Source organism: Gavia stellata, chromosome Z (genome assembly GCF_030936135.1).
Source record: "Gavia stellata isolate bGavSte3 chromosome Z, bGavSte3.hap2, whole genome shotgun sequence".
NCBI classification, from domain to species: domain Eukaryota; kingdom Metazoa; phylum Chordata; class Aves; order Gaviiformes; family Gaviidae; genus Gavia; species Gavia stellata.
Window position 1 is genome coordinate 16,735,707 of NC_082637.1, and position 19,443 is coordinate 16,755,149.

The window sequence follows — 19,443 nt, forward strand, 5'->3', positions numbered from 1 at the left end:
CCACTCAGAGCCCGACACTGATTGCCACGGCCGGCCAGCCAGACCCCAACACCGCTGGCCACAGGCGTCCAGCCAGAGCCCTGCACCGCTTGCCAAGTCCAGCCACCCAGAGCCCTACACCGCTGACACCAGCCGGCCACCCAGAGCCCCACACTGCTTGCCCTGGCTGCCCAGCCGGAGCCCCACACCGTTTGCACTGGCTGACCAGACAGAACCTTTAGCCACTTAAGCAAGGCCAGCCAGCAATATCACTACACCGCTTGCTGCTGAAAGGCCAGCCAGAGCCGTACACCACTTGCCGTGGATGGCCAGACAGAACCTTTACCCACTTACCCAAGGCCGTCCAGGAATATCACTACACCGCTTGCAGCGAAAGACAAGCCAGAGCCCTACACTGCTTGGCCCGGCCAGTTCAGAGCCCTGCACCGCTTGCCATGTCTGGCCAGTCAGAGCCCTGCACCGCTTGCCACGGCCGGCTAGCCAGAGTCCTGGACCGCTTGCCCTGGCCGGCCAACCACAGCCCTACACCGCTTGCACCGGATGGCCAGGAGAGCCCTACACCGCTTGCCACGGCCGGAAAGCAAGAGCCCTACACCGCTTGCCCCGGCCAGCCAGCCAGAGACTTGCACCGCTTGCCCCGGCCAGCCAGCCAGAGACTTGCACCGCTTGCCCTGGCCGGCAAGCCAGAGCCCTGCACCGCTTGCCCTGGGCAGCCAGCCAGAGCCGTATACCGCAAGACAAGGACAGGCAGCCAGTGCCCTACACCGCTTGCCCCGGCTGGCCGGCCTGAGCCGTACACCGCTTGCCCCGGCTAGCCAGCCTGAGCCCTACAATGCTTGACCCTGCCGGCCAGCCAGAGCCCTATACCGCTTGCCTGGGCTGGCCAGCCAGAGCCCTATACCGCTTGCCCGGGCTGGCCAACCAGACTCCTACACAACTTGCCACGGCCGGGCAGCCAGAGCCCTGCACCGCTTGCACTGGGCACGCTTTTGTTTCTGAAAAGTGACCAGTCCACTCTTTAATTTGAAATTAATCAGGGTAATGACTCCCTGTCTTGATAGCTCTTGCTCCTCCTACTGCGTTCAGAAAGGAATTGTGTATTTTTTGAAGAGGGATCAGCTGCTAGCTCACATTCAGGCTTGTCACAGAAAACATTTCTTCTGAAGGCAGAATTCAGATTTACCTTCCAGTCTGTGGTGTGAGTCTTTGTGGTGTAAGAGCTCTTCAAATTCCTGTTGGGTATTTATAGGAAAAAAAATGAAAAAGCTTGATTCTGCTGTTGAACTACGAGATTTCAGTGAGTCTATACTTTGACTGACTGAGAAAGAGAATGATCTGATTACAATGAATGGCACTTCTGGAGACACCCAGTCTTGTAGTGTGACTACAAAGTTCAGAGCTGATGAGTACCAAGTGTCTGAAAACTGAGTGATCAAGCTTTGATGGATTTGAGAATAGCTATTAAAAGGTGCAGATCAGAGGATGTTGTGGACAGGGAGTTTGTGAGCTTAGAGTGTCGTCCTGCTTACAAGGAAAATACTAAGTAAATACTGCAAAACCTTTGACTACTTGCGATTAGTTTACATTGCAAGCTGTGTAGGGCTCTGGCTGGCTGTCTGGCCGGGGCAAGCGGCGCAGGGCTCTGGGTGGCCGCCCGGGGCAAGCGGCGCAGGGCTCTGGGTGGCCGCCCGGGGCAAGCGGCGGAGGGCTCTGGCTGGCCAGCCGTGGCAAGCGGCGCGGGGCTCGGGCTGGCCGGCGGGGGCAAGCGGCGCGGGGCTCGGGCTGGCCGGCGGGGGCAAGCGGCGCGGGGCTCGGGCTGGCCGGCCTGGGCAAGCAGTGCAGGGCTCGGGCTGGCCAGCCACGGTATACCGTGTAGTGCTCTAGCTGGCCAGCCGGGGCAAGATCTGTAGGGCTCTGGCTAGCCAGCTGTGGCAACATGTGTAGGGCTCTGGCTGGGCGGCTGGAATAAGCGGTGCAGGTTTCTGGCTGGCCGGTTTGGGCAAGCGGTGTAGGGCTCTGTCTAGCCAGCCGTGACATGCACTGTAGGGCTTTGCTTGGCCACCTGAGGCAAGCGGTGTAGGAGTCCGGGTGACCAGCCGTTCCAAGCGGTGTAGGGCTCTGGCTGGCCGCCCAGGACAAGTAGTGCAGTGCTCAGGGTGGCCGCCTAGGGCCAGCAGTGCCGGGCTCTGGCTGGCCTTCCAGGGCAAGCGGTTCAGGGCTCTGGTTGGTCGGCCTTGGATAAGTGGCAAAAGGTACTAGCTGGCTACCCAGGGCAAGTGGTGTAGGGCTCTCGCTGGCCAGCCTGGGCAAGCGTGTGTATGGCCTTGGATGGCCGGCCTGGGCAAGCGGTGTAGGTCTCTGGCTGGCCGGTCGGGGCAAGCGGTGTAGGGCTCTGCTTGGCCAGTAACTGCAAACGATGTAGGGGTATGGCCAGTTGGACAGGTCAAAGGTGTGTAGGTCTCTGGCTGGCTGGCCGGGGCAATCAGTACAGGGCTCTCGCTATCGGCTTGCCCCGGCCGGCCAGCTAGAGCCCTGCACCGCTTGCACTGGGTGGCCTGAAAAAACCCTTAGCCACTTATCCAAGGTCGGCTAGGAAGATCACTATATCGTTTGTCCCGGCCGGCCAGCCAGAGCCCAACACCGCTTGCCCTGGCTGGCCAGCCAGAGCCCAACACCGCTTGCCCGGGCTGGCCAGCCAGAGCCCAACACTACTTGCCTCAGGTGGCCAAGCAGAGCCCTACATCTCTTAACCCAACCAGCCAGGCAGAGTCCTACACCGCTTGCCCCGGCCGGCCAGCCAGAGCCCTACACCCCTTGCCCCGGCCGGCCAGCCAGAACTAGGAACATGGAAGTTCTGAAGAACATGCAAACATTCAGAAGGAATGTTTTCTGTGACAAGCCCGAATGTGAGCTAGCAGGTGATCCCCCTTCAAAAAATACACATTTCCTTTCTGAACAGAGCAGGAAGAACAAGAGCTATGAAAACGGGGAGTTACTACCCTGATTACTTTGAAACAGAAGAACAGACTGGTCAGTTTTCAGAAACAAAAGCTGACCCTTTGTGTCCGTCATTGAGTTAAGAGGGTAGAAGAGGTGTAAGCATCCCACATGTCTGGAGGAAAGGGACTGCAGGTTTTAAGGGTCAGAATTCCTCAACTTGGCATGCGAGTCGTACCTCTTGAAAATACTTGTTTGGGTGAGAACTTCCATGTTCTGAGTTTGCTGTGGACTTCTTGGCACCATTAAGTCAAGAGCAGTTTGCACTTAATTCAGCAAGAAATGCGCAAGCTTCCTCAGGATTTCAGGCCCGTCCTTCCTCTCACACCCAAACACCAGCCCTGCGCCTGGAGTACATGCAGGGCCATGCAGAGAGAGAGAGCTGAGCCGAGCCATGTCTGGCTCCGGAATGGTGCCAGAGCCGCCGGCGAAGCCTTGTGCTGTGCCGCTGGCCTGGGCAAACTGCTGCCGGGGCTCTCAGGCCTGGCAGAAGGTGGCTATCCTGGATCCTTGGCATACTGTGTCCTTTTGTTAAGTACCCATTTAAAGATGCTTTTGTTTGTTAATGGGGCTATTAGTGCTGACAGAAGACAGCTGGTGGTCTAGGCCTCTGGCTGACCCCCCGGGGCAAGCAGTGCAGGGTTCTGGCTGGGCGGCCAGGCAAGCGATGTAGCGATCTTGCTTGCCGGCCGTGGTAAGCGGTGAAGGGCTCTGGCTGGCCGGCCGGGGCAAGCAGTGTAGGGTTCTGGCTGGTCTTTTGCAGCAAGCGGTGTAGTGATATTCCTGGACGGCTTTGGGTAAGCGGGTAAAGGTTCTGTCTGGCCATCCACGGCAAGTGGTGTACGGCTCTGGCTGGCCTTTCAGCGGCAAGCGGTGTAGTGATATTGCTGGCTGGCCTTGCTTAAGTGGCTAAAGGTTCTGTCTGGTCAGCCAGTGTAAGCGGTGTGGGGCTCTGGCTGGGCAGCTAGGGCAAGCGTTGTGGGGCTCTGGCTGGGCAACCAGGGCATGCGGTGTGGGGCTCTGGGTGGCTGGATGGCGTCAGCGGTGTAGGGCTCTGGGTGGCCGGACTCGGCAAGCGGTGCAGGGCTCTGGCTGGACGCCCGTGGCCAGCGGTGTTGGGGTCTGGCTGGCTGGCCGTGGCAATCGGTGTAGGGCTCTGAGTGGCCAGCCCTGGACAGGAGTGTAGGGCTCTGCCTGGCCAGACGTGGCAAGTGGTGTAGGGCTCTGGCTGACCGGCCTTGGATAAGTGGCTGAAGGTTCTGTCTGCCACCCAGGGCAAGTGGTGTAGGGCTCCGGGTGGCCAGCCAGGGCAAGCGGTGAAGGGCTCTGGCTGGCCGTCCGAAGCCAGTTGTAGGGCTCTGGCTGGGCAGCCGGGGTAGGCGATGTAGTGATATTGCTGCCCAGACTTGGATATCATGGCTAAAGGTTCTGTCTGGCCACCCAGGGCAAGTGGTGTAGGGCTCCGGATAGCGACCTAGGCAAGCGTTGTGGGGCTCTAGGTGGCTGGCTGGCTTAAGTGGTGTAGGGCTGTGGCCGGCCGGGGAAGAGGTGTAGGGCTCTGCGTGGCCAGCCTTGTTAAGCCGTGTAGGGCTCTGACTAGGCAGCCGGGCGAAGCGGTCTAGGGCTCTGGCTGGCCGGGGCGAAGCGGTATAGTGATCTTGCTGGCCAGCCTTGGATAAGTGGCTAAAGGTTCTGTCTGGACACCCAGTGCAAGCGGTGCAGGGCACTGACTGGCCGGCTGTGGCCAGCAGTGTAGGGCTCTGCCTGGCCGGCCATGGCCAGCAGTGTAGGGCTCTGCCTGGCCACCCGGGCCACGCGGTATAGGGCTCTGGGTGGTCGTCTGGGGTAAGCGGTGTAGGGCTCTGGCTGGCCAGCCGGGGCAAGCGGATAGCGAGAGCCCTGTACTGATTGCCTCGGCCAGCCAGGCAGAGCCCTACACACCTTTGACCCGTCCAACCGGCCATACCCCTACATCGCTTGCAGTTACCAGACAGCCAGAGCACTACATCGCTTGCCCCGACCGGCCAGCCAGAGCCCTACACCACTTGCCTAAGGTGGCCAAGCACAGCCCTACACCGCTTGTCCCGGCCGGCCATCCAAGGCCGTACACACGCTTACCCAGGCCGGCCAGCCAAGGCTGTGCACACGCTTGCCCTGGGTGGCCAGCCAGAACCTTCTGCCACTTATCCAAGCCCAACCAGCCAGTGCCATATGCAGCTTAGCTCAGCCGGTCAGCCAGAGCCCTTCACCACCTGCCATGTCTGGCCAGCCAGAGCCCTACACTGCTGGCCATGGCCGGCCAGTCAGAGCCCTACAGTGTTTACCACAGCTGGCCAGTCACAGCACAACACCGATGGCCACGGCCGGCCAGTCAGAACCCAACGCCGCTTGCCACGGCCGGCCATCAGAACCCTACACTGCTTACCCCAGCCGGCCAGCCAGAGCCCTAGACCGCTTAGCCCCGTCGGCCAGCCAGAGCCCTACAGCGCTTGGAAAGGCTGACCATCCAGAGCCATACACCGCTTGCCCCAGCTGGCCAGCCAGAGCCCTACACCACTTAAGCCAGCCAGCGACCAAGAGCCTCACAACGCTTGCCCTAGCTCGCTATCTGGAGCCCTACACCACTTGCCCTGGGTGGCCAGACAGAACCTTTAGCCATTTATCCAAGAGCCCTGCACCGCTTGCCCGGGACGGCCAGCCAGAGCCCTGCACCGCTTGCCCGGGACGGCCAGCCAGAGCCCTGCACCGCTTGGCCCGGCCGGCCAACCAGAGCCCTGCACCTCTTGCCCCGGCCGGCCAACCAGAGCCCTGCACCACTTGCCCGGGACGGCCAGCCAGAGCCCTGCAGCGCTTGCCCCGGCTGGCCAGCCAGAGCTCTACACCGCTTGCCACGGCTAACCAGCCAGAATGTTACACCGCTTGCCCTGGCTAACCAGCCAGAATCCTACACCGCTTGCTGCGGCCAGCCGGCCAGAGCCCCACACCGCTTGCCCTGGCTGGCTAGCCAGAGACCCAAACCGCTTGCCGCAGCCGGCCAGCCAGAGCCCTAGAGCCCTTGAAACGACCTTCCAGCCAGAGCCCTATAGCCCTTGCCCCGGCTGTCCAGCCTGATATCTACACAGCTTACGCCGGCAGGCCAGCCAGAGCCCTACACTGGTTACGCCGGCAGACCAGCCAGAGCCCTACACCGCTTGCCGCGGCAGACCAGCCAGAGCCCTACACCGCTTGCCGCGGCCGGCCAGCCAGAGCCCTACACCGCTTGCCGCGGCCGGCCAGCCAGAGCCCTACACCGCTTGCCGCGGCCGGCCAGCCAGAGCCACACAGCGCTTGCCACGGCCGGCCAGCCAGAGCCACACAGCGCTTGCCGCGGCCGGCCAGCCAGAGCCACACAGCGCTTGCAAGTGTCAACTAATCGCAAGTAGTCAAAGGTTTTGCAGTATTTACTTAGTATTTCCCTTGTAAGCAGGACGGCACTCTAAGCTCACAAACTCCTTGTCCACGACATCCTCTGATCTGCACCTTTTAATAGCTATTCTCAAATCCATCAAAGCTTGATCACTCAGTTTTCAGACACTTGGTACTCATCAGCTCTGAACTTTGTAATCACACTACAAGACTGGCTGTCTCCAGAAGTGCCATTCATTGTAATCAGATCATTCTCTTTCTCAGTCAGTCAAAGTTTACGCTCACTGAAATCTCGTAGATCAACAGCAGAATCAAGCTTTTTCATTTTTTTTCCTATAAATACCCAACAGGAATTTGAAGAGCTCTTACACCACAAAGACTCACACCACAGACTGGAAGTAAATCTGAATTCTGCCTTCAGAAGGAATGTTTTCTGTGACAAGCCTGAATGTGAGCTAGCAGCTGATCCCCCTTCAAAAAATACACAATTCCTTTCTGAACCCAGTAGGAGGAGCAAAAGCTATCAAGACGGGGAGTCATTACCCTGATTAATTTCAAATTAAAGAGTGGACTGGTCACTTTTCAGAAACAAAAGCGTGCCCCGGCCGGCCAGCCAGAGGCCTAGACCACCAGCTGTCTTCTATCAGCACTAATAGCCCCATTAACAAACAAAAGCATCTTTAAATGGGTACTTACCAAAAGGACACAGTATGCCAAGGATCCAGGATAGCCACCTTCTCCTGCCAGGCCTGAGAGCCCCGGCAGCACTTTGCCCAGGCCAGCGGCACAGCACAAGGCTTCGCCGGCGGCTCTGGCACCATTCCGGAGCCAGACATGGCTCGGCTCGGCTCTCTCTCTCTGCATGGCCCTGCACGTGGCTCCAGGCGCAGGGCTGGTGTTTGGGTGTGAGAGGAAGGACGGGCCTGAAATCCTGAGGAAGCTTGCGCATTTCTTGCTGAATTAAGTGCAAACTGCTCTTGACTTAATGGTGCCAAGAAGTCCACAGCAAACTCAGAACATGGAAGTTCTCACCCAAACAAGTATTTTCAAGAGGTACGACTCGCATGCCAAGTTGAGGAATTCTGACCCTTAAAACCTGCAGTCCCTTTCCTCCAGACATGTGGGATGCTTACACCTCTTCTACCCTCTTAACTCAATGACGGACACAAAGGGTCCGCTTTTGTTTCTGAAAACTGACCAGTCTGTTCTTTCGTTTCAAAGTAATCAGGGTAGTAACTCCCCGTTTTCATAGCTCTTGTTCTTCCTGCTCTGTTCAGAAAGGAAATGTGTATTTTTTGAAGGGGGATCACCTGCTAGCTCACATTCGGGCTTGTCACAGAAAACATTCCTCCTGAATGTTTGCATGTTCTTCAGAACTTCCGTGTTCCTAGTTCTGGCTGGCGGGCCAGGGAAAGCGGTGTAGGGCTCTGGCTGGCCGGCCGGGACAAGGGGTGGAGGGCTCTGGCTGGCCAGCCCGGGCAAGCGGTCTAGGGCTCTGGCTGGCCGGCCGGGGCCAAGCGATATGGTGATCTTCCTAGCCGGCCTTGGATAAGTGGCTAAAGTTTTTTTCTGGCCACCCAGTGCAAGCAGTGTAGGGCTGTGCTGGCCGGCCGTGGCAAGCGGTGCAGGGCGCAGACTGGCCGGCTGTGGCAAGCGGTGTTGGGCTATGACTGGCCAGCTGTGGCAAGCGGTGTAGGGCTCTGGCTGGCCAGCCTTGGATAAGTGGCTAAAGGCTCTGTCTGGCTATCCAGGGCAAGTGGTGCAGGGCTCTGGCTGGCGTTTCGCGGCAAGCGGTGTAGTGATATTTCTGGCCGGCCTTGGCTAAGTGGCTAAAGGTTCTGTCTGGCCACCCAGTGCACGCGGTTGTGCTGGTTTTGGCTGGGGTAGTTAACTTTCTTCATAGCAGCTAGTATGGGGCTGTGTTTTGGATTTGTGCTGGAAACAGTGTTGATAAAGCAGGGATGTTTTAGTTACTGCTGAGCAGTGCTTACACAGAGTCAAGGCCTTTTCTGCTTCTCACCACCAGTGAGTGGGCTGGGGGTGCACAGGAAGTTGGGAGGGGACACAGCCGGGACAGCTGACCCCAACTGACCAAAGGGATATTCCATACCATATGACATCATGCTCAGCATATAAAGCTGGGGGAAGAAGAAGGAAGGGGGGGACATTTCGAATTATGGCGTTTGTCTTCCCAAGTAACCGTTACGCGTGACGGAGCCCTGCTTTCCTGGAAATGGCTGAACACCTGCCTGCCGATGGGAAGTGGTGAATGAATTCCTTCTTTTGCTTTGCTTGCGTGTGCGGCTTTTGCTTTACCTATTAAACTGTCTTTATCTCAACCCACGAGCTTTCTCACTTTTACTCTTCCGATTCTCTCCCCCACCCCACCTGGGGGGCGTGAGCGAGCGGCTGTGTGGTGCTTGGTTGCCAGCTGGGCTTAAACCACGACAGTCCTTTTTGGCGCCCAACGTGGGGCTCGAAGGGTTCAAGATAACGACAGGTTTGATTGGAATGTGCTAGATCGAATTTATAGCTGTTGTTGCTGTTTAGCTATTAATCGGCAGGCTCCTGTGCTTGCCATGGGGTTTGCTTGCCTTACTGTCTATTAGAGTCTAGTGCTCGTTAGTGGCTGTTTTTTGCTTTAGCTGCTTGCTGTACTGCTGTACTGCTTATCATCTTACTCTGCTGTGCCTGGGAACATTTTGATAACAGCAATGGCCATGCGCCCGGGCTGGCAGATGGCCCGGGCATCACTGCTGTTTCTGTGCTGCTGTACTGGACAGGCTGGAACTCCAGTGTGAACTCGAGTCAAAGGGACTGTGACCTGTGGATGAGTCCATGTGGGAGCAGGACACGCCGAAGCGTCTGTGGCCATGGATAAACCCACATCACAGCAGGTACATCTTGAAGCGTCTGTGGCTGTGGTTATGTCTGTGCCACAGCAGGTGTAACTCTGAAGGGATTGTGGCCCAAGGGTAAGCCCATGCAGGAGAAGGTACACCTCGAAGCATCTGTGGCTGTGGATACGTCCATGCTGCAGCAGGTACACCTGGAAGCATCAGCAGCTGTGCATGAGGTCATGCTGGAGCACCTCAAAGTGTGAGGCCATGGATAAGCCCATGAGAGAGCACGTACACCCTTGGAGAGACTGCAGCCATGGGAAAGGCCATGTTGGAGCAGGTTTACTTTTGAAGGGACTGTGGCTGTGGGTAAGGCCACGCTGGAGCAGGTATATCTCTGAAGGCATTGTGACCCATGGATAAGGCCACGCTGGAACAGGTGCACCTTGAAGCAACTGTGGCTGTGGATAACTCTCTGCCGCAGCAGGTATACCCCTGAAGGGACTGTGGCACACAGATAAGGCTCCACTTGGAGCAGGTACAATCCTAAGGAACTGCAGTCTGTGGATAAGTCCAAGCCAGAGCAGGGGCAAGGGGAGGAGTTCATTGCAATGTTAAACCCTATGGTCTGGTCCAAAGGGACCAGGGGTGGAGGTTGTAATAGAAACACCTTTAAATTGTTGTAACCCAGGATTTGAGCTGCATGTCATGGGAATTATTATAGCAAGAACCCCTTGTTGCTAGCCAGGCTAGGAGCAAGGGGAGAAGTTCATTCCAGTGCTAAACCCTGTGGTCTGGTCCAAAGGGACTGGGGTAGAGATTGTAATAGAAATACCTTTAAATTGTTGTAACCCATAGTTTGAGTTGCATGTTACAGGAATTACTGTAGCAGGAACCACCTGAACCACTGGAGGACAAGCCTTACAAGAAGCAGTGCAAGTGCAGCAGTGACCCCACCTGAGCTGGCTGTGGTGCCCAAAAAGTCCATGCAATACAACACCTGTCCTGAGTGACCACCATAACAGATGGAGCCCAAAGTGATGGACCAAATGAACTCAATGGACATTTTGTGGACATTTGCAGATATTTATGGACATTTTTCAGGGGTGGTCCATAGACTAAGGGAATGGAATATGTGTATTCTATCAAAGGATGGGAAGGGGGGTGATGCTTAATGAGAATGTATTGAATAGTGTGAGACCTGAGCATGACGTAAATGGTATGGAATAAGGGGTGGAGAATGTGCTGGTTTTGGCTGGGGTAGAGTTAAATTTCTTCATAGCAGCTAGTATGGGGCTGTGTTTTGGATTTGTGCTGGAAACAGTGTTGATAAAGCAGGGATGTTTTAGTTACTGCTGAGCAGTGCTTACACAGAGTCAAGGCCTTTTCTGCTTCTCACCACCAGTGAGTGGGCTGGGGGTGCACAGGAAGTTGGGAGGGGACACAGCCGGGACAGCTGACCCCAACTGACCAAGGGATATTCCATACCATATGACGTCATGCTCAGCATATAAAGCTGGGGGAAGAAGAAGGAAGGGGGGGACATTTGGAGTAATGGCGTTTGTCTTCCCAAGTAACCGTTACGCGTGATGGAGCCCTGCTTTCCTGGAGATGGCTGAACACCTGCCTGCCGATGGGAAGTGGTGAATGAATTCCTTCTTTTGCTTTGCTTGCGTGTGCGGCTTTTGCTTTACCTATTAAACTGTCTTTATCTCAACCCACGAGCTTTCTCACTTTTACTCTTCCGATTCTCTCCCCCATCCCACCTGGGGGGAGTGAGCGAGCGGCTGTGTGGTGCTTGGTTGCCAGCTGGGCTTAAACCACGACAGCGGTGCAGGGCACTGACTGGCCGGCCGTGGCAAGCGGTGCAGGGCTCTGACTGGCCGGCCGTGGCAAGCGGTGCAGGGCTCTAAACTGGCCGGGCCAAGCAGTGTAGGGCTCTGGCTGGTCTTTCGCAGCAAGCGGTGTAGTGATATTCCTGGACGGCCTTGGGTAAGTGGGTAAAAGTTCTGTCTGGCCATCCACGGCAAGTGGTGTAGGGCTCTGGCTGGCCTTTCAGCGGTAAGCAGTGTAGTGATATTGCTGGCTGGCCTTGCTTAAGTGGCTAAAGGTTCTGTCTGGTCAGGCAGTGCAAGCAGTGTGGGGCTCCGGCTGGGCAGCCAGGGCAAGCGGTGTGGGGCTCTGGGTGCCCAGCCAGGTCAAGTGGTGTGGGGCTCCAGCTGGGCAGCCAGGTCAAGCAGTGTGGGGCTCTGGGTGGCCGGCTGGCGTCAGCGGTGTAGGGCTCTGGGTAGCCGGACTTGGCAAACGGTGCAGGGCTCTGGCTGGACGCCTGTGGCCAGCGGTGTAGGGCTCTGAGTGGCCAGCCCTGGACAGGAGTGTAGGGCTCTGCCTGGCCACCCATGGCAAGCGGTGTAGGGCTCCGGGTGGCCAGCCAGGGCAAGCAGTGAAGGGCTCTGGCTGGCCAGCCGAAGCCAGTTGTAGGGCTCTGGCTGGGCAGCCAGGGTAGGCGGTGTAGTGATATTGCTGCCCAGACTTGGATATCATGGCTAAAGGTTCTGTCTGGCCACCCAGGGCAAGTGGTGTAGGGCTCCGGAGAGCGACCTAGGCAAGCGTTGTGGGGCTCTAGGTGGCTGGCTGGCTTAAGTGGTGTAGGGCTGTGGCCGCACGGGGAAGCGGTGTAGGGCTCTGGGTGGCCAGCCTTGCTAACCCGTGTAGGGCCCTGACTAGCCAGCCGGGCGAAGCGGTCTAGGGCTCTGGCTGGCCGGCCGGGGACAATCGGTGTAGTGATCTTGCTGACCGGCCGGGGCAAGATGTGTAGGGCTCTGGCTAGCCAGCCGTGGCAACATCTGTAGGGTTCTGGCTGGCCGGCTGGGGCAAGCGGTGTAGGGCTCTGTCTAGCCAGCCGTGACAAGCAGTGTAGGGCTTTGCTTGGCCACCTGAGGAAAGCGGTGTATGGCCCTGCTTGGCCACCTGAGGCAAGCGGTCTAGGGGTCTGGCTGGCCAGCCGTGGCAAGCGGTGTAGGGCTCTGGCTGGCCGCCCAGGGCAAGCGGCGCAGTGCTCTGGCTGGCCGTCCAGGGCAAGCGGCGCAGAGCTCTGGTTGGTCGGCCTTGGATAAGTGGCAAAAGGTACCAGCTGGCTACCGAGGGCAAGTGGTGTAGGGCTCTCACTGGCCAGCCTGGGCAAGCGTGTTTACGGCCTTGGATGGCTGGCCTGGGCAAGCGCGTGTACGGTCTTGGATGGCTGGCCGGGGCAAGCGGTGTAGGGCTGTGCTTGGCCACCTTAGGCAAGCGGTATAGGGCTCTGGCTGGCCGGTCGGGGCAAGGATGTAGAGCTCTGGCTGGCCAGTAACTGCAAGCGATGTAGGGGTATGGCCGGTTGGACGGGTCAAAGGTGTGTAGGGCTCTGCCTGGCTGGCCGGGGCAATCAGTACAGGGCTCTCGCTATCCACTTGCCCCGGCTGGCCAGCCAGAGCCCTACAGCGCTTACCCCAGACGACCACCCAGAGCCCTATACCGCGTGGCCCGGATGGCCAGGCAGAGCCCTGCACCGCTTGCCATGCCTGGCCAGGCAGAGCCCTGCACCGCTTGACACGGCCGGCCAGTCATTGCCCTCCACTGCTAGCCACGGACGGCCAGACAGAGCCCTGCACCGCTTGCCCTGGCCGGCTAGCCAGAGCCCTACACCGCTTGCTTAAGGTGGCCAAGCACAGCCCTACACCGCTTGCCCCGGCCAGCCAGCCAAGGCCGTACACACGGTTGCCCAGGCTGGCCAGTCAGAACCCTGCACCGCTTGCCCCGGCAAGCCAGCCAGATCCCTCCACTGCTTACCTCGGCCACCAAGCCAGAGCCCTGCACCGCTTGCCCCGGCCGGCCAGCCAGAGCCCTGCACCGCTTGCCCCGGCCGCCAGCCAGAGCCTGGCAACGCTTGCCCCAGCCCGACAGGAAGAACACTATACTGCAGCCTCTGCCCTGCTAGCCAGATCATTATACCGCTTAACCTGGATGGCCAGCCAGAGCCCTTTCCACCACCCAGAGAGCTACACACAATTGCCTTGGTTGGACCAACAGAGCCCTACACTACTTGCCACGGCTGGACAGCCAGAGCCACACAGCGCTTGCCCAGGCTGGCCAGCCAAAGCGCTACACACTTTTGCCCCGGCCAACCGGCCATAGTCCTACACCACTTGCAGTTGCCGGCCAGCCACAGCCCTACATGGCTTGCCCCAGCGGGGCAGCAAGAGCCCTTCGCCGCTTGCCCCAGCCGGGCAGCCAGAGCCCTGCACCGCTTGCCCCGGCCGGCCAGCCAGAGCCCTGCACCGCTTGCCCCGGCCGGCCGGCCAGAGCCCTGCACCGCTTGCCCGGGCCGGCCAGCCAGAGCCCTGCACCGCTTGCCCCGGGCGGCCAGCCAGAGCCCTGCACCGCTTGCCCCGGGCGGCCAGCCAGAGCCCTGCACCGCTTGCCCCGGGCGGCCAGCCAGAGCCCTGCACCGCTTGCCCCGGCCGGCCAGCCAGAGCCCTGCACCGCTTGCCCCGGGCGGCCAGCCAGAGCCCTGCACCGCTTGCCCCGGCCGGCCAGCCAGAGCCCTGCACCGCTTGCCCCGGCCGGCCAGCCAGAGCCCTGCACCGCTTGCCCCGGCCGGCCAGCCAGAGCCCTGCACCGCTTGCCCCGGCCGGCCAGCCAGAGCCCTGCACCGCTTGCCCCGGCCGGCCAGCCAGAGCCCTTCACTGCTAGCCCCTTCTGGCCAGCCAGAGCCCTGCACTGCTTGCCCCGGCCGGCCAGCCAGAGCCCTGCACCGCTTGCCCCGGCCGGCCAGCCAGAGACCTGCACCACTTCACCCGTCCGGCCAGCCAGAGCCCTGCACCGCTTGCCCCGGCCGGCCAGCCAGAGCCCTGCACCGCTTGCCCTAGCCGGCCAGCCAGAGCCCTGCACCGCTTGCCCATGGTGGCCAGCCAGAGCCCTGCACCGCTTGTCCCGGCCGGAGAGCCAGAGCCCTGCACCGCTTGTCCCGGCCGGAGAGCCAGAGCCCTGCACCGCTTGTCCCGGCTGAGGAGCCAGAGCCCTGCACAGCTTTCCTTGGCCGGCCAGCCAGAAACCTGCACCGATTGCCCGGCCGGCGAGCCAGAGCCCTGCACCGATTGCCCCGGGCGGCAAGCCAGAGCCCTGCACCGCTTGTCCCGGCCAGCCAGCCAGAGCCCTGCACCGCTTGCCCCGGCCGGCGAGCCAGAGCCCTGCACCGCTTGCTCCGGCCGGCGAGCCAGAGCCCTGCACCGATAGTCCCGGGTGGCCAGCCAGAGCCCGGCACCGCTTGCCCTTTCCGGCCAGCCAGAGCCCTGCACCGCTTGCCCCGGCCGGCCAGCCAGAGCCCTGCACCGATAGCCCCGGCCGGCCAGCCAGAGCCCTGCACCGCTTGCCCTTTCCGGCCAGCCAGAGCTCTGCACCGCGTGCCCCTTGCAGGCAGCCAGAGCCCTACGCCGCTTGCCCTTTCCGGCTAGCCAGAGCCCTACACCGCTTGCCCCGGCCGGCCACCCAGAGCCCTGCACCGCTTGCTCCGGCCGGCCACCCAGAGCCCTACACTGCTTGCCCCGGGGGGCCAGCCAGAGGCCTAGACCACCAGCTGTCTTCTATCAGCACTAATAGCCCCATTAACAAACAAAAGCATCTTTAAATGGGTACTTACCAAAAGGACACAGTATGCCAAGGATCCAGGATAGCCACCTTCTCCTGCCAGGCCTGAGAGCCCCGGCAGCACTTTGCCCAGGCCAGCGGCACAGCACAAGGCTTCGCCGGCGGCTCTGGCACCATTCCGGAGCCAGACATGGCTCGGCTCGGCTCTCTCTCTCTGCATGGCCCTGCACGTGGCTTCAGGCGCAGGGCTGGTGTTTGGGTGTGAGAGGAAGGACGGGCCTGAAATCCTGAGGAAGCTTGCGCATTTCTTGCTGAATTAAGTGCAAACTGCTCTTGACTTAATGGTGCCAAGAAGTCCACAGCAAACTCAGAACATGGAAGTTCTCACCCAAACAAGTATTTTCAAGAGGTACGACTCGCATGCCAAGTTGAGGAATTCTGACCCTTAAAACCTGCAGTCCCTTTCCTCCAGACATGTGGGATGCTTACACCTCTTCTACCCTCTTAACTCAATGACGGACACAAAGGGTCCGCTTTTGTTTCTGAAAACTGACCAGTCTGTTCTTTCGTTTCAAAGTAATCAGGGTAGTAACTCCCCGTTTTCATAGCTCTTGTTCTTCCTGCTCTGTTCAGAAAGGAAATGTGTATTTTTTGAAGGGGGATCACCTGCTAGCTCACATTCGGGCTTGTCACAGAAAACATTCCTTCTGAATGTTTGCATGTTCTTCAGAACTTCCATGTGCCTAGTTCTGGCTGGAGGGCCAGGGAAAGCGGTGTAGGACTCTGGCTGGCCGGCCGGGGCAAGGGGTGTAGGGCTCTGGCTGGCCAGCCTGGGCAAGGGTGTAGGGCTCTGGCTGGCCAGCCCGGGCAAGGGTGTAGGGCTCTGGCTGGCCAGCCCGGGCAAGGGTGTAGGGCTCTGGCTGGCCAGCCTGGGCAAGGGTGTAGGGCTCTGGCTGGCCAGCCTGGGCAAGGGTGTAGGGCTCTGGCTGGCCAGCCCGGGCAGGCATTGAAGGGCTCTGGCTGGTCGGCCGGGGCAAGGGGTGTAGGGCTCTGGCTGGCCGGCCCGGGCAACGGTGTAGGGCTCTGGCTGCCCGGCCCGGGCAACGGTGTAGGGCTCTGGCTGCCCGGCCGGGGCAAGGGGTGTAGGGCTCTGGCTGCCCGGCCCGGGCAATGGTGTAGGGCTCTGGCTGGCCGGCCGGGGCAACGGTGTAGGGCTCTGGCTGCCCAGCCCGGGCAAGCGGTCTAGGGCTCTGGCTGGCCAGCCAGGGCGAAGCGATATAGTGATCTTCCTAGCCGGCCTTGGATAAGTGGCTAAGGGTATGTTCTGGCCACCCAGTGCAAGCAGTGTAGGGCTCTGCTAGCTGGCCGTGGCAAGCGGTGCAGGGCTCAGACTGGCCGTCTGTGGCACGCGGTGTTGGGCTATGACTGGCCGGCCGTGGCCAGCAGTGTAGGGCTCTACCTGGCCAGACGTGGCAAGCGCTGTAGGGTTCTGGCTGACCAGCCGGGCCAAGCTGTGTAGCGCTCTGGCTGGCCAGCCTTGGATACGTGGCTAAAGGCTCTGTCTGGCTATCCAGGGCAAGTGGTGCAGGGCTCTGGCTGGCGTTTCGCGGCAAGTGGTGTACTGATATTTCTGGCCGGCCTTGGCTAAGTGGCTAAAGGTTCTGTCTGGCCACACAGTGCAAGCGGTGCAGGGCACTGACTGGCCGGACGTGCCAAGCGGTGCAGGGCTCTGACTGGCCGGACGTGCCAAGCGGTGCAGGGCTCTGACTGGCCGGACGTGCCAAGCGGTGCAGGGCTCTGACTGGCCGGGCCAAGCAGTGTAGGGCTCTGGCTGGTCTTTCGCAGCAAGCGGTGTAGTGATATTCCTGGACGGCCTTGGGTAAGTGGGTAAAGGTTCTGTCTGGCCATCCACGGCAAGTGGTGTAGGGCTCTGGCTGGCCTTTCAGCGGCAAGCGGTGTAGTGATATTGCTGGCTGGCCTTGCTTAAGAGGCTAAAAGTACTGTCCGGCCCCCCAGTGCAAGCGCTGTGGGGCTCTGGTGGGCCAGCCGTGGCAAGCGGTGCAGGGCTCTGGCTGGCCGGCCGGGGCAATCCGATAGCGAGAGCCCTATACTGATTGCCCCAGCCAGCCAGCCAGAGACCTCCACACCTTTGAGCTGTCCAACTGGCCATACCGCTACATCGTTTGCAGTTACTGGCCAAGCAGAGCCCTACACCGCTTGCCCCGACCGGCCAGCCAGAGACCTACACCGCTTGCCTAAGGTGGCCAAGCACAGCCCTACACCGCTTGTCACGGCTGGCTAGACAGAGCCCTACACAGATTGCCCAAACTGGCCAGACAGAAACCTACACCGCTTATTCCAGCCGGCCAGCCAGAGCCCTACACATGTTGCCACAGCTGGCTAGCCAGAGCCCTACAGATCTTGGCCCGGCTGGCCAGCCAGAGCCCTACACCGCTTGCCACGGCCGGGAAGACAGAGCCCTACACCACTAGCCCCGGCCGGCCATCCAGAACCCTGCACCGCTTGCCCCGGGCGGCCAGCCAGAGCCCTCCACCGCTTTCCCCGGCCGGCCAGCCAGAGCCCTGCGCCGCCTGCCCCGGCCAGCCAGCCAGAGCCCGGCGCCGCCTGACCCGGCCGGCCAGCCAGAGCCCGGCGCCGCCTGACCCGGCCGGCCAGCCAGAGCCCGGCGCCCCTTGCCCCGGCCGGCCAGCCAGAGCCCGGCGCCCCTTGCCCCGGCCGGCCAGCCAGAGCCCGGCGCCCCTTGCCCCGGCCGGCCAGCCAGAGCCCGGCGCCCCTTGCCCCGGCCGGCCAGCCAGAGCCCGGCGCCCCTTGCCCCGGCCGGCCAGCCAGAGCCCGGCGCCCCTTGCCCCGGCCGGCCAGACAGAGCCCGGCGCCCCTTGCCCCGGCCGGCCAGACAGAGCCCGGCGCCCCTTGCCCCGGCCGGCCAGACAGAGCCCGGCGCCCCTTGCCCCGGCCGGCCAGACAGAGCCCGGCGCCCCTTGCCCCGGCCGGCCAGACAGAGCCCGGCGCCCCTTGCCCCGGCCGGCCAGACAGAGCCCTACAGCGCAGACCGCGGCTGGCCAGACAGAGCCCTGCACGGCGTGCCCCTTTCCGGCCAGCCAGAGGGCTGCACACAATTGCCTTGGTTGGCCCAACAGAGCCCTACACCACTTGCCACGGCTGACCAGCCACAGCCCTACACCGCTTGCCCCAGCAGACCAGCCAGAGCCCTATAGTGCTTGCACCGGCGTGCCAGCCAGAGCCCTGTACCGCTTGCCACGGCCGGACAGCCAGAGCCACACAGCGCTTGCCCAGGCTGGCCAGCCAAAGCCCTACACAACTTTGCCCCGGCCAGCCAGCCATAGCCCTATACCACTTGCAGTTGCCGGCCAGCCAGAGCCCTGCACCGCTTGCCCCAGCGGGGCAGCCAGAGCCCTACACCGCTAACCCTGGCATACCACCCAGAGCCCTTCGCCGCTTGCCCTGGACGGCCAGCCAGAGCCCTGCACCACGTGCACCGGCCGACCAGCCAGAGTCCTACACCGCTTGCCACAGCTGGCCAGACTAAGCCATACACACCTTTGGATCCGGTGGCGAAGCAGAGCCCTATAGCACTTGACCCGACCGGCCAGACAGAGCCCTGCACCGCTTGCCCTGGCTGGCCACCTAGAGCCCTGCACCCCTTGGCAAGGCTGGCCAGCCAGAGCCCTATACCACTTGCCCCCGCTGGCCAGCCAGAGCTCTACACTGCTTGCCACGGCTAACCAGCCAGAGCCCTACGCTCCTTGCCCCTGCTAACCAGGCAGAATGTTACACCGCTTGCCCTGGCTAATCAGCCAGAATCCTACACCGCTTGCTGCGGCCAGCCGGCCAGAGCCGCACACCGCTTGCCCTGGCTGGCTAGCCAGAGACCCAAACCGCTTGCCGCAGCCGGCCAGCCAAAGCCCTAGAGCCCTTCAAACGACCTTCCAGCCAGAGCCCTAAAGCCCTTGCCCCGGCTGTCCAGCCTGAGATCTACACCGCTTACGCCGGCAGGCCAGCCAGAGCCCTACACTGGTTACACCGGCAGGCCAGCCAGAGCCCTACACCGCTTGCCCGGGACGGCCAGCCAGAGCCCTGCAGCGCTTGACCGGGACGGCCAGCCAGAGCCCTGCAGCGCTTGACCGGGACGGCCAGCCAGAGCCCTGCAGCGCTTGGTCCGGCCAGACAACGAGCCAGAGCCCTACACAGCTTGCAATGTAAACTAATTGCAAGTAGTCAAAGGTTTTGCAGTATTTATTTACTATTTCCCTTGTAAGCAGGACGGCACTCTAAGCTCACAAACTCCCTGTCATCCTCTGATCTGCACCTTGTAATAGCTATTCTCAAATCCATCAAAGCTTGATCACTCAGTTTTCAGACACTTGGTACTCATCAGCTCTGAACTTTGTAGTCACACTACAAGACTGGGTGTCTCCAGAAGTGCCATTCATTGTAATCAGATCATTCTCTTTCTCAGTCAGTCAAAGTATAGACTCACTGAAATCTCGTAGATCAACAGCAGAATTCAGCTTTTTCATTTTTTTTCCTATAAATA